Source organism: Brienomyrus brachyistius, chromosome 16 (genome assembly GCF_023856365.1).
Source record: "Brienomyrus brachyistius isolate T26 chromosome 16, BBRACH_0.4, whole genome shotgun sequence".
Lineage (NCBI taxonomy): Eukaryota > Metazoa > Chordata > Actinopteri > Osteoglossiformes > Mormyridae > Brienomyrus > Brienomyrus brachyistius.
The window spans coordinates 27,089,735-27,103,783 of record NC_064548.1 but is presented as its reverse complement, the minus strand read 5'-3'; the positions used below and the strand labels follow the sequence as shown (position 1 = coordinate 27,103,783).

The 14,049-nt window shown below is 39.7% G+C and overlaps 1 protein-coding gene across 1 annotated transcript in view; it reads right to left on the bottom strand.

Annotated features, from left to right (window-relative positions):
* Window positions 1-14,049, bottom strand: part of LOC125709580 (protocadherin-9-like) — a 157,182-nt gene that overhangs the window by 30,972 nt on the left and 112,161 nt on the right. The window lies entirely within an intron of this gene.

Genomic DNA, 14,049 nt, shown 5'->3' with positions numbered 1-14,049 from the left:
ATAAAAATAATAATCAAGATCCACACTTCAAGATGCACACAGTAACTAAAATCCACCTCAGTTTACGGATGTCACTGAACAAGACAGATGTTAAACAGATGTTAATAAACAGATATGTACTACTCGTAAAAGGTTGTTTGAAATAAATCATTCACCACTTTATTTACTGGTGTTCAGGTATAAATGTACCGAAGTAAAGTTGTAATTCTGCTATACTTCCATTGATTAAATGTCGAGGACAATTAAACTTTATATATAAGGCGCTTCAGTCCTCACCATTACGCCTCCTGGTGAGACTCCCAAGAAAAGCACCAACTATAGCAAGAAACTATGCAGAATACCCAGGCCGGGCCGCCACACTCTCTAAAGGGGGCTTCTCCATATCACCTGCTTTTGCTTTAAAATCTGCTTTCTTTGCACTGCACATGAAGCAATGATATCATACTATAATTCTTTAATCTTCTCTTCCTCTGCACAGGCTATCTGTGCAAATGAGCGAAGCACAAGCCACGTGATTTACCAGAAATTCTTAAAATACTGTTTCTATTCTATACCTACCATTTAAAAAAGAAGAAGGGAAAAAAACAGATTTAACAGTTTATCACGTGCCTCAGAGAAGACTGCTTGAGCCACTTTACATTCACAGGGCATCTGGGATTAGGGGAGATCATAGGGAGTACACCTTTGGATCAGTTTAGAGGGGTTAAGGTGAGTTTTTTGAAGATACGTTGCTTGGAGAGCACTTTATGCCAGTGCCGCTGAGGTTTTTAAATCTGGGGAATCTAATAAACATGCAGTGGTAAGATCACCAGTTTTCAGCTGCCACATTGACATGATGAGACAAAAATCTCCTAACACTCTTAAATCCAATGAAAGGTGAGTGCTGAGTTTTCAGTGTTTTCCATTTCTCTTTTCTTTTCTCTTTTGTGACATCACACCTGCTTAAAGAATATCACATCTCCTACGTTCTCATTGCTGACAGTGAATATTCTTGAGGTGCCGTGAGAAAAATAAGCCAATTCTGCAGTTTTTTATCTGTGCATAGGCTACACTATTACAAATTAAAGACAGGTTCGTTCCAAAGGATGTTTTCTAACTGTAGGCAGCAAATCTGATGTTTTCATATTTTGCTTCTGATTTAAGATTTTCAGTCTATTTGCTCCTGTCATATTTCATAAAAAATACTAGAAGAGGTAAAATTATTGCGTAATTATATTTCACAATAGCGTACCTCTTAGTGACTTCCATGTAGTGTGCCTCTGAGTGACTTGTCCTCATTTTTCAGATAACAAGGAATGTATTTGTAATTACTGTTTTTGAACACACTTCTTGAAAATGATATCCACACTCAAGGGTCAAATATAAAATCAACTCAAAGGCAAACAGAAATCATGATATTTCAAAATTTACTTGCAAGAAGAACAAAACATGGTGTGTTGGCTGATAAAGTGTGAAAAAAAGAGAAAACAGTTTTGTCTCTGACCCAAATATAATTTAATTCCTCATTAAAATGTGCATAGATATTGCAATATCATCACAGACTAGGTGAACTGGTTTAAGGTAGTAATTGGCTATATTTCATGAATAACAATGCTTAGCTTTATAAATTAAGTTCATCCTTGGAATTATAATGGTAAAAATGCAAATGTAAAGGTAGTCTCAGAAGCACTAATTTTATGTACATTCTTAGGGGACGTCGTGTCTGTAGGTACTCATGCCGTCCCATCCAGGCCTGTAAGTACTCATACCGTCCCATCCAGGCCTGTAGGTACTCATACTGTCCCATACAGGCCTATAGGTACTTATACCGTCCCATCCAGGCCTGTAGGTACTCATACTGTCCCCTCCAGTCCTGTAGGTACTCATGCCATCCCATCCAGGCCTGTAGATACTCATGCCATCCCATTGAGGCCATCCAGGCCTATAGGCACTCATGCCGTACAATCCAGGCCTGTAAGTACTCATACCATCCCATCCAGGCCTGTAGGTACTCATACCATCCCATCCAGACCTGTATATACTCATACTGTCCCCTCCAGGCCTGTAGGCACTCATGCTGTCCAATCCAGGCCTGTAGGTATTCATGCTGTCCCATCCAGGCCATCAGGGCCTGTAAGAACTCATGCTGTCCCATCCAGGCCTGTAGGTACTCATACCGTCCCATCCAGGTCATCCAGGCCTTTAGGTACTCATGCTGTCCCATCAAGACTACCCAGGCCTGTAAGTATTCATACTGTCCCATACAGGCCTATAGGTACTCATGCTGGCCCATCCAGGCCTATAGGTACTCATACCATCCCATCCAGGCCTATAGGTACTCATGCTGTCCCATACAGGCCTGTAAGTACTCATATTGTCCCATACAGGCCTATAGGTACTCATACCATCCTATCCAGACCTATAGGTACTCATGCTGTCCCATCCAGGCCTGTAAGCACTTATAGCGTCCCATCCAGGCCTATAGGTACTCATGCCGTCCCATCCAGGCCTGTAGGTACTCATGCCGTCCCATCCAGGCTTGCCCTATGCTTACTGGGACTGGCTCCAGTACCATCACAGTACCCAGTGGAGTACAGTATTTATAGACTGTAGAATTTCTTGCCTGTATGCTTACATGTTTGAATTTTAAGAACATGATGTTGCAAATAATGTAAACTGGAAACCCATTAAAAAAGGAGAATAAAAATATATTCAAAATATAATAATTGGTAGCAATGTCTCTGCATAGTGACTTTTCCAGGGATACACTACAGGCTTGGAATTCTAGCCATTGTCTTTTTGATGGCATGGCAAGTGAAAGGCGGGGGCGCCCAGACTGCCTGACAGCGGACAGCTTCTGGCACTCAGAGGAAGACTAAAGCAGCCCCTGGACAGCTGAATGCTGTTAGCGGTTGAGAGAACTTGTCTCCTGATTGAAACGTACGTTGAGGAACGGCAGGTGGCATGCGGCTGGTGCTACAGGTTGGATGGCCTTGTTGGTGTGTTTGGCAAACGGCAGTCAGTCATCCCGGCCATTCAGCATGCATTACAGCAGCAGGACAGCGAGGCTTCAATGCTGCATTGAAATGCTGTGGAACGTGAGTGACGGAACGAATCCGAGAATGTTACACTTTGGAAAAGGAAGCTCAGAAATCTCCAGGGCCATCTTAGCATGGCTAAGTGAGTGAGGCATACTTCAAACCCAATGTGATCACCCAGTTACTTTGGCAGTCTAGTCATCCAGGGAACAGACTGGATGAGGATGTTTCGTAGATGATGCATTAAAACTCTGTGGTGGTAGAAGAAGCGAAAGCTCCTCACCGCATTGTGTATTACGGTGCCTAAAAACGGGCGACTCTGCTTGTGTGATCCCAGCTCTGCCGTTGGTGAAATATGACAAGCAATAAAATCAAAGTCAAACCACTGTATTCTTCAGGCCCTGCTATTTATTTATTTATCTGTCTGTGAATCCACTTATTTATTTATTACATGCCCCTCAAGTGAACTATAAGTCATTATAGTACTGTAATTGTCTTCTGTGAGGTGATGAAAGTACTCTACAGGAATCTACTGCTGCAATTCCCCAGGCAAATGTGCGGCGATATATCTGAACATGAATCCAAACACCTTGTGAAAAAAAGACAGCAAAGATATTCAAGCAGCTAAGGCAAAAACAGCCCCCCCCCCTCGTGAGATTTCAGAAGAAGGGACTGCTCTGACCTGACGCTCCTGCAGTCAGCCCATGAACCTTTTCAAAGAACTGGGACACAGCTTTAATTAGAGGATTGATTACCCTTAATGTGCTAAATCACATAAAGCAGAAGGATTGAATTCTGTCCATAATTATATATCGACAAGGGAATTTATGGGGCAAAATCAGGTGGGCTTAGGGGGTGTCCTCCTGAGTGGAACCTGAGAAGACATTGATTACTCTGTTGCCGGTCAAGCTCTTTTTTTAGTGTTGCAAATCCTGGGAGGGAAGTTCCATGTTACTACAGAGGGGATGGAGTGGAGCAGAGGCAGTCATATGCTGGCAGGGGACAGTTTGTAATTAAAGAAAGACTGATAAGCTGCATGTCACTTGATTCTGTGCAAGCTATTTCAGTTATACACAATCACAATGCTACCATGCTACCACGTCCTTAAGTTAATTATGGCAGTTTTCTATAATTACACACCTAAGACAATAACTTAAAAAAACTGTAGTTATTTGTAAACGGAGATTATATATAGTATATGTAAATGGATATAAATGGAGAGAGAGAGAGAGAGAGAGAGAGAGAGAGAGAGAGAGAGAGATTAATGCTCTTGGCTGCCTGGAATGGGCTACCGGCTCGCAGCATCGCTTATTCCGGATGTATCAGATATAAACAGAGATATGCACTACACATTACATAAAATATTTTCTTATACATGCACAGCGTGAACATACTGAAGGCATGTTCATTCTGTCAATCCTCCTTCACTCAGCCTCTTTTCTGGCTTTTGTTAATGGCGGCAGTATCCATTGACAGTATTTAACAATTAATAATGCAGAGATGCTGCTCCTCTTGTTTGTCTGAACTCTGTTTTTCTCTCCTCTAAGTCTCTAATTTCTCTTTGTAGACAGAAATCCTTTAAATCCAGTACGTTGCAGGGTAACATATTTACTGACATGTAGACATTTATACCTCCACAAGTTTAATGATCATAATACATAAATCTTTTTTTTTCTTTTTTTTTGTTTGTTTAACAATACAGTACAGTATTTCAGAATATATGTATCCCCATCCTCCCTAACCCTACACAACTTACAAACTTTCATGTTTGAATGTTAATAATCATATCACAGGCTATTTAGTAGACACTACATAATACTTCAAAACCAATACTGTATCTTATACCATATATAGTACGTATATTATAGATGGGATATTTTAAGGGTTCCACCCTAGCCCATAGAACACAGGGCACACAGGGCACAGACATGCTCATACACAACGGGCAACACAGATTCACTTGTAACTATATGTCTTTTTACTGCAGGGGGAAATCCATCTAAAACAGAACCTACAGTCTGTACACATTGAGCTGGATGCTATGGAACTCCCCGCACTGAAGGTGTGAAGCAGCCCATCATCGAAGCACCGTGCTGTCTGGTACATGACTAATTGGTTATAGCCTTCTCAACATCATGTGTTCCTATATTCCAAACAATCTAAATGAAATATAAACACACTTAATATGAATCTCTTAAGGTCAACACCAACAAACAAAGGGAGATCAAATCAATGTTGGACTGTGGAATGACGGAGCACTTTGACCATTTATGAAATCGCCCCGATGTGATGCTGCATGTGTTCATGTACACTTTGTGCGCTTGTAGAAATGGCCTTTTTATCACAGAAGCTACTGACTGCATGCTTCAGCTTCCCAGACCTTCGCGTTTTGACAGGTGATAAAGCTTCCACAGTGGAATGATTTAGGTTATGCGTCAAATCTTCAAAGGCCATGCCTTTCAGCAACGGTCAAAGAGAAGTACCGAACTCAAGCCAGCCAAACAAAGAAGCTCAGTGGCGTACAGCATGAAGTTCAGGCACATGAGAAACCAATGTGTTTTGATACTAACTGGTTTAAATTAAGAGTTACTGCTCACTGGACAATACAATGAAGCTCAGCGTTTTTAAAAGTTTAAAGCTGGAGAAACGTGTGAAGGCGATTCTTGAAATCACGTCCGTTCACACTGTAAAAATGATGAAAAAAAACTTACTGAAACACATTCCTTTCATTGTGTTCTGAGAGACAATCAGCGGTCATACATCATTAGACCACTTGAGAGTAGAAGTGATTTTGCTGGAAAAATAAACGATATGAAACCTCCAATTAGTGTGCTGGTCCAATTAAACAAGACAGCAGAAGAAAGTTTTAATACCAATGATGCAGCAACGATTGTTGTCCAAGGGATACCTTGTTGAACAGTATTGTGTTTTAGTTCAATGAAAGGAAGACCCTCCAGGCAATAGACAATAAAATCCCATGATAAAAGCAGAGACAACATCATTTTCACTCTGTTTCACAAAGAAGCATGTACCAAATTGAGGAGTGACTCAAGCAGCCCATCGGATGCTGCACATTGCAGGCTGTGCACTGTTCCTCAACAGCGGTAGCTGTTAACCTGAAGATTCTATATCAATAAGAGCAAAAAATCTTGACTTTGTATTAACTTAAATCCTGGACCATGGCCTTATTACCTGGATCTGACATGGACATCTGGGCCACATCAGACCAAAATACATTAATGTAATATACAGAATATAGTAATGTAATATACGGAATATAGTAATGTAATATACGGAATATTCAGTCACATTTTACTGGTGAGTGTCTGTTATTTTGATGTTTCATCTGACAAAATTGTACATCACATGGATGACATCACAGCACTCAAGGAGGGGGAGCTGAGTCCACTGACTGATATGGGCCCGGCCCACTACTCATACTCGGAGTGCTGCTTTTCTCGTCACTTTATTTATATACACTTTATCTATATAATCTGTAAAATGTTGACAGTTATTGTCGTAATACACTTCACACCATACAAAGCAAAGCACACACCCTAAAATGGATAAAAACCATCAGATAAACAGGACTATTTCATTTAATAAAATTATACAATATTCAATATCTCTTTCTTTCAATATTGCCTAATACTCCAAATTTGTTGTATTTTTTGTCAGTTACTTCAGGTATTAATTCACTATTAATTATTCCCTTTGCTTTGCAAATGAAAGAAAGGTCCTTTTTATCCCTGCAAACCAGGTTCAAGGGAAGAAATCAGAATGGAACTGAAGTGCATAACAGAGGAATTTTCTATCGCTAAAAACAAATGCGGAATATGAAAGTGTCTCTTTTATTACATGGCAATAATGCCACAGATTGTTCTCTCACCTTTTTGCCTTTAGCTCGCAGCACAGCAAACCTTACACTCAGCATTGTACCTTCCAGCTCTTTCTCTCCAAGTCCTTCATCCACGCAGTCTTTTATCGCAGCGTAGGGCACACGTGCTACCTGCAGCAGCTTGTCACGTTGTGTGTGAAACACACTATTCTAACAATAGGACTTGGCTCTGTACAAAGCTGCCCCTTTGTTCAGTAGCTATGTGCTAAAGGCATGTGCTGGATTTCTTGGTCTGTGGTTCAAAATGAGTGAATCTAAAATCTCCCAACCCCTTCTGCTGTGTGACCATTTGGGCTAGAGTCCAGGAGGAATGATAGATTCACCGGCGATGGAACACATTCTGCTTTATGCTCAATATATACCAAAATACCCCTCGAATAACACCACAACAATGGAAAACTATGTAAACATTTTTTTTTATGGTTATTGCCACATGAAAATATGAAAAACTGTGTTTATTGCATAAAATAATGGTGTGAACACTGAAGTCAGTCACCTGGAATACAGTACATGTACATGCATCAAACCAATAATGAACTGAGAAACAGGGCTCTACAAGCAGGTATGAGATTCCTTGCTAAATCCATGTCACTGCGTAAGACTCGACATTCATGTTTAATGGTCTTACTCAGTCCACAAAGTAAAAGTACAAGACATATAAACAGCTCTGGGCAAACTCTAAATTTATTAAATTATTTTTAAGTCAAAGCACATGCATCAATTTACTGTAAATAATGAATAACTTCTAATTATCCCCTGCAGTTATTATATTATAAATTAAATCATATGAAAACTGTATTTGCTGCATAAAAATACTGGATTAATGCTACTAATTATCCCAAACATTTCTGAATCTGTAAACTGTCTAGGCTCTGCACCTCTAACTTTAACGGGGATTATTTTTATTACTCTTAGACATGCCACAAGCAACGTGGTGGAGATTAAAATTTTATCGGTAATCGTTTGAAACCGTCTCTTTAGTTTGATGAACGCACGGGCGTAAACATGCACGTATAACAGCATGCAGTGTGAGCTGGAAACATGGACAGGATTTCTGTAATCAAATTTGTAAATGACCCCTTCCTGGCAGAAAAGGAGCACGACCGTGATGTATTCTATATCCCACACTGAAAATAAGTGCATGCACTCGACGCTTTAAGGCATACAGTACAAGGAAGCTGTTTTATTAAAGGATTCTCTTTGTCAAAGGATCCCCTGCTTCTCTGCAGCTTATATTTTCCAAAGCAATTGCTTGCAATCAGGTTTTAATGCCATGGTTCCAACCATCTGCTCTCTAGCCTACTAATGTAAAATGAAGAAGCTTAGGAATTCATTTCTTTGTTAATAAGCTATGGAGGTGCATGTTAAAGGAAAGTTTGCCAGTGCTATTCAGATGGAGGACACATTTTAAACTGCAATGACAAAATGTGCCATCTGTAATGCCAAGCTGCCCCCCCCCCAAGCAAATTCAAAATATATGGCATCAGAGCTTAATTTAACAGGCAGAATAATAAATAAATAAATGAGTGATGAACATGCTCTTTATTCCCTGTGGTGTGCATAGATTATTGAAAACTGACAATTTAATTTCCCTCACTGCATTACACTGAATGTAAATGTGCTAAATTAGTAATGTTTTGGTAGTGTACTGTATACAAAATGGACAAAGCTGCATTGGTTTGTGGACAGGACATTCCAAGAAATTCCTTAGATAATTAAAAAATATGTGCAGTTTTCGATATTGCTGCTTATAGTAACCATTGCATATATCTCTATATTCTGATTTGTTTCATAAATTTGCTTGTCATTATGTGAAAATAAGGAATATACATAAGGAATATACATTTATATTCCTTCGTGAAACAGACTAAAGATATACAACTTCTGCAGACTAAAAAAGTCAAAATTTAAACTGCAATGACAAAACGTGTCGTGACTAGAAAGTTTGGCATTTACTGTATAAATTATTGTACGCTTGCACCTGTCATGCATGTTTTATGGAAATTAATATTATGTATGATGCAGTATATATTTTTTTTCCCTTTAAAATTACTTAACTAGACATGGCTACATAGATACAAATCTCCAAAACATACACATACATGGAAAAAAATGTTGAAAAGTTTCAGTGAATATTTAAATGGAAACTTTTATTTTTAGAAATTCCTTCGTCCACAGGCACAGAAAAAAAAAAGATTTGTATCTCTTTTCAAGACAATCATTAAGGTAACTAATTCACAATCAGCATCATTAGCTGATAAATTGTACATGATTAATTTCTTTCCAACTAATGAGAATTAACCACACACAGCCTCAAAGGAAAAAAGGTCAGTATTCTTGTCACACATTATTCTTGCATTGCAAATATTCTTGCAGTGTTTCTGTTGTCCCATATGTTCATGATTGGTCCCTGTGCTGTCTGCTTTGGTTTATCAGTTTCCCGTTTGGCCAGCAGGGGGTGCTGTCCCATTTGGTCTTAACTTTATCTTACTTGCCCCTAGTGGTTTGGACACATACATCCGAGTTGTAACTAGCATGGAAAAATGGCCGTCAATAAATCAAATTAATGTCTTAATGAACCAAAAACCGGTCCTTACACTTCACACACCCTTTGAACAACATGACTAGAAAGTTTGCCGTTTTTGTGCCATGGTTTTTTGTAATAAGTAAAAATATAACTACCATGATGGACATATTTAAGGGGCTAGAGTTACAAGAAGTTAAATAAAAGCGTTAATAAAATAAAAAGCAAGCACTACAAAGTATTTTGTTCATTACCAAAAAGATGACAAACTATAACAGTACAAAGATAAAATATACCTTTTCCCATAAAAATGACTGTCAAGCTTTCATTCGACTTGCTCACTGATCGCAGAAAGTAAGCCAGTACCTGTAGGCACGAGCTGTGTCATTCATCTCTGGAGTTTTCTAACAAAACCCTTGAATAGAGCCGCAAACTTACCCTCTTTTGAAAGCTTGATCTGCTATGTGCATGTCTGAAGTCCTCAGTTGGTCATTACAGTATGTGTGCTTGTGTATGCATGTTCTTGCTTTTGTTTCCTGCATGGTCCCCATAGCTGTTAGAGTTTGTTTGCCTTGTGTCCATTGTATATATTCTTGCCTCTAACATCCTTCTCAGTCAGTTTGTGTTTAGTTGCTCACCAGTGTGTCCCTTTGTTCTCTGGTATCCCTTCGGATACCATTTTGTAGAAATAAACCCCCTTCTGTTCTGAGTGCTGCACTGTGGACCATCCTCTTGCCAAGCCCTGCTGTAACACACATTTCATCAAGACTGTTTCATACATACACTAGGTCAGGGGACAGCAAAAGAACTACCTGACCTGGACACACACCTAATAGCTAACTATTCTATGCTTAATGGGGTAGATGTGTGGGGTTTTAGTGCCAGCGACTAACGATTGGTTTGGAATAATACATCGCACCCTATGCTGCAGCATATCAGCTTGTTTGGACTATGCAGTTGATTGCATTATTATTTTATCAACAATGTATTCTAAGCTTTCAGGCGATACTACTAATGATACTAACATTTACAGCATATCTGTTTGTTAGGCTTGTTTACAAAATTGCTTTGAATAAAGAGCAAAGAAAAGCCAAAGCTGGATTCATTCTTAAACACAATATGGATCATTCTCACAAACTCATTACCGTAACATCAATTTTCTCTAATTTTTAAAATTAGTTTGACAATAGATTCACAGTATAGAAGTTAATTGTTTAAAATGTTGATTTTGCCTCTGAGGTAGTTAATTAGTTGCAGAGTAAAACAATTGACAATACAAAACAACTGATGGAATGAAGGCATTCATTGTCTATTGTGGGTTACATTCAAAAAGTTTAAAGATTTTTTTTATTATCTAGGTTTGTGTTATTTAAACTGAAATGGCAGCGCCCATGTAATTGTTGAGGAATCATGAAATCAGTGCTACAAATGTCATCATTTTAATATACTTAAGAAGGAAAGGTAATGTCAAATGCACTGCATAAAATTAAAATGCTGGTTTTCATTGTAACATTTAGTTTTTCTCAAAGGATTCTCATGTGCACGAGAATGACCAAGTATAAGCATAGTAGGCTACTGCCATGCTTTCATTTTCAAATTAATAATGTTTCTGTGAATCTCAATTGTGTTCACAATTTAAGAGTAAATTTAAGAGTCCATGTTCCACGTTCTTAGTGCTGACAAAATCATCGAGGGCATAACCCCTTTATTTGGTTGATGAAATAATTATACTTCATAAACGACCACACCTTCTTATGTTGGGATTGTGATTGTGCCAGTGAGAGGAGAATATGCACAATTCAATAGCGAGTAACTTTTTAAGCCCTTTTTGGCATATGCGGCTGATGGAGTATAGACCCCGAAGTTGCCCAAAAACATGTCAAATAAAAAATACATGCATGCACTCGTATGCGCACACAAACACACATAAGGCTGTTATGCGTTAGACTTCTGTTAGCGCCTACGAGAGAAGCGCTCTTTCGTGTTTAACCGTGCGCTGTACTCAGCTGTATATGGTGAAAAATGACATTGACGACCTACTTGACTTGATTTGAGTTCTTGACACACCAACACGCACACACATCATTGTAGGTACCGTCCATTAATTTCTATAGGCAAAACCCCAATTCCAACCATGACAGCCTTAACCCCACCCAGCCCCAACCTTAACCATAAGTAACCAACCAAAGACAAAACTTTTGAGATGTTAATGTTTTTGATTGCAGTCACAGATTTTTATAAAACTGAGTTTAGTTTTGTGGGGAGTGAATCATGGACTGAGAGAATAGCAGATGTAAAAAGATAGATAGATAGATAGATAGATAGATAGATAGATAGATAGATAGATAGATAGATAGACAGACAGACAGACAGATAGATAGATAGATAGATAGATAGATAGATAGACAGACAGACAGATAGATAGACAGACAGATAGATAGATGGATAGATAGATAGATAGATGATAGATAGATAGATAGATAGACAGACAGACAGATAGATAGATGATAGATAGATAGATAGATAGATAGACAGACAGACAGATAGATAGATAGATAGATAGATAGATAGACAGACAGATAGATAGACAGATAGATAGATAGACAGACAGATAGATATAGATAGATAGATAGATGATAGATAGATAGATGATAGATAGATAGATAGATAGATAGATAGATGATAGATAGATAGATGATAGATAGATAGATAGATAGATAGATAGATAGATAGATAGATAGATAGATATCTCTATTACTTTCTAATGCAGACCTTTCTTCAGCACTAAGTCTAAGAGACAGAGTCAGCTCTTAGTCTTGTGGCACCTTAGGCAAGATTATGCTGAGCCCCCACGCCACCCCCCCCCAAGTTGGCAGAAAACAATTTTTGTCGATGCATTCATCTTAGAACCATTTCAGTAGCAGGAAGAATGTGAACAGGTGATACTTAAATCAGATTAGTGTCGGCTGCAGATCAAGAATGAAAATTATTGATCCATATGGGGAAATTCTCTATTCAGCTACCCCGCCCTGCACTCCATGAGACACACAGACATGGGTAAGCTTGGATATCACAGTGGCCAGCCACCTTCTGCACCCATGGAGCTGGGGGTTAAGGGCCTTGATCAAGGGCCCTCAGACACGAGGCCGGGCTGACACTGGTGACCTTCTGATCGCAGGCACAGCGGCTTAGCCCGAGATCTTAGGCCAGAGCTCGAAGCTGTCTTCACACTGACATCTTGCAAATTAGCAAACAAATTGAATATTACATTATTTCAGTATAACTTGGGTATATCAGGCAGATGCTGGGCAGATGTATGTATACCAGTGGCTATGTCCCCGCTAGGAGATCGCCTATGTCCCCGCTAGGTGATCGCCTATGTCCCCGCTAGGAGATCGCCTATGTCCCCGCTAGGTGATCGCCTATGTCCCCGCTAGGAGATCGCCTATGTCCCCGCTAGGTGATCGCCTATGTCCCCGCTAGGAGATCGCCTATGTCCCCGCTAGGCGATTGCCTATGTCCCCGCTAGGAGATCACCTATGTCCCCGCTAGGAGATCGCCTATGTCCCCGCTAGGAGATCGCCTATGTCCCTGCTAAGAAAGCCGACGAAATTAAAGAATCAGGTTACACTTTGCTTCCATCCATCCATCCATTTTCCAAACCGTTTATCCTACTGGGTCTTGGGGGGTCCGGAGCCTATCCCGGAAGCTATGGGCACGAGGCAGGGACCAACCCAGGATGGGGGGCCAACCCATCACAGGGCACACTCGCACACCATTCACTCACACATGCACACCTACGGGCAATTTAGCAACTCCAATTAGCCTCAGCATGTTTTTGGACTGTGGGGGGAAACCGGAGTACCCGGAGGAAACCCCACGATGACATGGGGAGAACATGCAAACTCCACACACATGTGACCCAGGCGGAGACTCGAACCCGGGTCCCAGAGGTCCCTGCTAACCACTGCACCACCATGCCGCCCCCACTTTGCTTCCAAAATACTCAAATGAATATTTTCCTTTCCGCTTGTCACATGCTGTTTACTGGCATGTTCACAGTAAGGACGGTAAGTAGTATTACAGACGCAGATTCCTCAGAAGAACTGGACTGTGACCGTAGACAACATGTTCTTGCTCTTTGTTCCATAACGATAAGACAGGTATGATGCTCACGGCCATTTCCCATTGCAAATACGTTTAGCATTCAAGTGGGAAATCATCTCGCAAGAAATGCACCAGATGAAGAACTAATTGGAATAAAAAATTGTACCTAGTATACAACAGCATTGGACAGAGTTCTAGAAAGCCGAAAAACAAATCGTTAATACAATTAACAGATGGACTAATTAAAACTTTTAGGGTGTAAAGTGAATTTTGGGGTTTATCATAAACATACCTTTGAACATCTGTTAAGCAAAATTGTGGATTCAAACTCACTCCCCCCTCCACCCCATTTTCTAGCTAAAATCATGTATACCAATGAGGACATTTTTTATTTGAACGAACTTACCTGAGACTCATATGAGACTGGTATATGGCCATGATATCAAGCTTAACTTTAAAGTATTTTAGAAGAAATATGTCACAGAGTTGAAACTTGATGGTAT